Source organism: Danio rerio, chromosome 7 (assembly GCF_049306965.1).
Source record: "Danio rerio strain Tuebingen ecotype United States chromosome 7, GRCz12tu, whole genome shotgun sequence".
NCBI lineage: Eukaryota > Metazoa > Chordata > Actinopteri > Cypriniformes > Danionidae > Danio > Danio rerio.
In genome coordinates, this window is record NC_133182.1 from 26269464 (window position 1) to 26272500 (window position 3037).

Genomic DNA, 3037 nt, shown 5'->3' on the forward strand with positions numbered 1-3037 from the left:
TTCCCAACCATTATTAATGCAAAACATTTAAACTTGTAAATGAGCATTATACTCCTGAATCCATTAAAAAGTAAGTCTCATTGGATTTGCATGAAAAACCACGACACAATTAGTCACTAAGTGCAGCAGAAATGCAATTGACAGAAGGGCAAAAAAAAAAAGCTGAAAGACACATGACTGTGTCCTTAGAAATTGTCTGCTGTTTATCTCCACCGAGAGGAGATAAAGGAAGATGCTCTGGCCAGCAGCTGAGCTCATATTTAGACAAAGAAGGGAGGGCTGCAATCACACTGCGGGTCAAATCGTTTGACACCTGCGCATCGATGACGGTGAAAAACACAACAGGCAAAGGTCTGTTTTCACAAATCCTCAACACAAACATACATACAAGACACTAGGAGAATGAGAGATGATGTGAAAGAAAAAAAAGGCACTACTTGTCTACGTCAATGCAATTTATAAGCTCACATGAAACTGAAAACTGCAATTTGGTGGCTTCTATTTGTTAATTATCACTGATTTCATTACCTCGTCTTCCCCCCTTCTAAAAGCCCATCTGTTGTCATTATAGACATGTTGCGTCTTTGCTTGAAATCTTTTTATCTACTTTTCCTTGGCTCCTCCAATGCCTGTTTCTTTGCCACAATGGTGGTGCAGTCAGCTTCACTGCGCCACTGTCACAAACCACCGACTGGTGACTCATCCACTTACATACTCAATCTCGCTCTCTCTCGCCCGCTCGCTCTCATTTTCTCTCTTCAGCAGTCTTTATCTTTGCTCCACACGCATACACCAATAATAATACATTCCTGACAAACCATCCGTCTTTTTTGTTTGAGGACGCACACATATGAACGGAGGTCACATCATGACAGATGTAGAAGAGCAAGCAAACATGTTGGAAGAAATTCTCCACAAGTTTCCATTATCAACTGCTGTACAATGGATAGTTCAAAGAAAAATCATTTACTTATGCTTTACGCGTTTCTTCTGTTAAGCGGAAAAATAAAATATTTAGAAAAATGTTGAAAACATGGTCGACAGGGTGGCTCAGTGGTTAGCACTGTCGCCTTAAAGCATGAAGGTCGCTGGTTTGAGCTCCAGCTGGGTCATTTGGTGTGAAGTTTGCATGTTTTCTTTGTTGGCGTGGGTTTCCTCCGGGTGCTCTGGTTTCCCCCACAGTCCAAAGACATGAAGTCAAAAATTCTGGAACGCTCTTGCCTGTTTAACTTATGAGGCCGAACTACATGAGATTTGTTTATATAAACTGAAATAATATCAGGAGGAATATCTTACAATCAGATTAAACCAACTAAATTCCTCTTGACACCACAAAGATGGCAAAGAAAAAAGTTAGTATTTAGATAAACTTACAGTTTATTTATAAATTGACTGTTTAATAAGAGGTTGTAGTGTGTCACTGTGTAACAGGAGGTTGTATGAATGCAATGAAATTAATAATAAAAATGGCATGAGATTCAAAATCAAGACTGCCAGTAGGTAGAGCCAAGTCTCCGTCTTTGTCATTGAATGATTCATTTAATTAAGTTGTTCGAACAGCTGATTTATACAGTGGCCAACCGAGCTTTAACATGCTGCAATTTAAGATGCAATTAGAAAAACACCAGCAAATTAAGAAACGATCTTCATCAGTTTGACAGAACACGTGTTGCAAATTCTCACAACACAAACAACTTTACGCACTGCATTTGGTCAAAACAAACAACTAAATAAATGCGCTGCATTTGGTCACAACACAAACAACTTTAATAACGCAACATTTCTGTTTATTAGGCTAATAATTCACAAAAGACAACGGAATCATATAATCAGGATATATATAAAAAAAAAAAAAACATTTCGAAGACCACCAACAACTTCACTGAGCAACAGTCACGGCATAATAAGACATCCATATCTCAGCAGGGTCAGTCATGTTTTTGGTTCCCCTTATAACATTTCCGTTGTGTTATGTGGATATTTGCAAGTGTTGTGACCAAATGCAGTGCATTTCTTCTGTTGTGTGTGTTGTGACCAATACAGCACGTTTCTTCAGTTGTTTGTGCTGTGAGAATTTGCAACACGTGTGCTGTCAAACGGATGAAGATCGTTTCTTAATTTGCTGGTGTTTTTTGTAATTGCACGTATTTTCTTAAAATTGCAGCGCGTTAAGCTTTCTTAGCCACAATAGATTCATTCACACATCTTTCTGAATGGACGACTGAATCATTGTCTCATTTCAAAGCTAAAGATTCATCCATAAACAAAACATGGTATGGAGATGTACAGAGGCTGAGGCGTTTGGAAGCATTTAAGAAAACGGAAAACATTTGGACAACAGTGTTTCTAAAAATGCGACATATCATTTGAGTTCTGATTTTAGGGATATTAATAACGGTTCGTTTTAGAAACAAGGAACCTAGAATCTGGTGTAACCCAGTCGCTAAAGTAAATGTTAACAAGCCCTGTTAACTGTGTTTTACAGTGATTATAAAACAGCTTATGTTACACTGATATCAAGCTGTCCAAACTGTTCAGAAATGCAGTTATGTACGCAGGCACAGAACACATATATATTATTAAACAAGTAAATATCCTACCTTCTGTTCTCTTCTTTTTAAAGAATGCAAAAAGTAGCATCTGAACTGCTCTACGACAATCTGAAAATTGTGCTAAATAACGTAATGAACTGTATTGCGTGTGCGTGGCACCTTATTACAATACTGAGTTTTGATTGGTCAATCATTGTTGTTTTAAGTCAGAAATTACCTAAAATGAGAATTTTAATATTTAATTTGCATAATAAGTTTTACATTACACACACCGTTAATAATCTAAAGGGGATGGAGGTTTCACAAAGGGGATGCTGTTTATAAGGTTGCAGCTGGAACGCCATCCGCTGCGTAAAACATATGCTGGATAAGTTGGTGGTTCTAATAAAGATAGAAAAATCTGGGTGAACTATCCCTGTCACATTCATGATCCATTACACTGAATAAAGTAAACATGAAAAACCAAATCACGAAGAAGAAAAAGT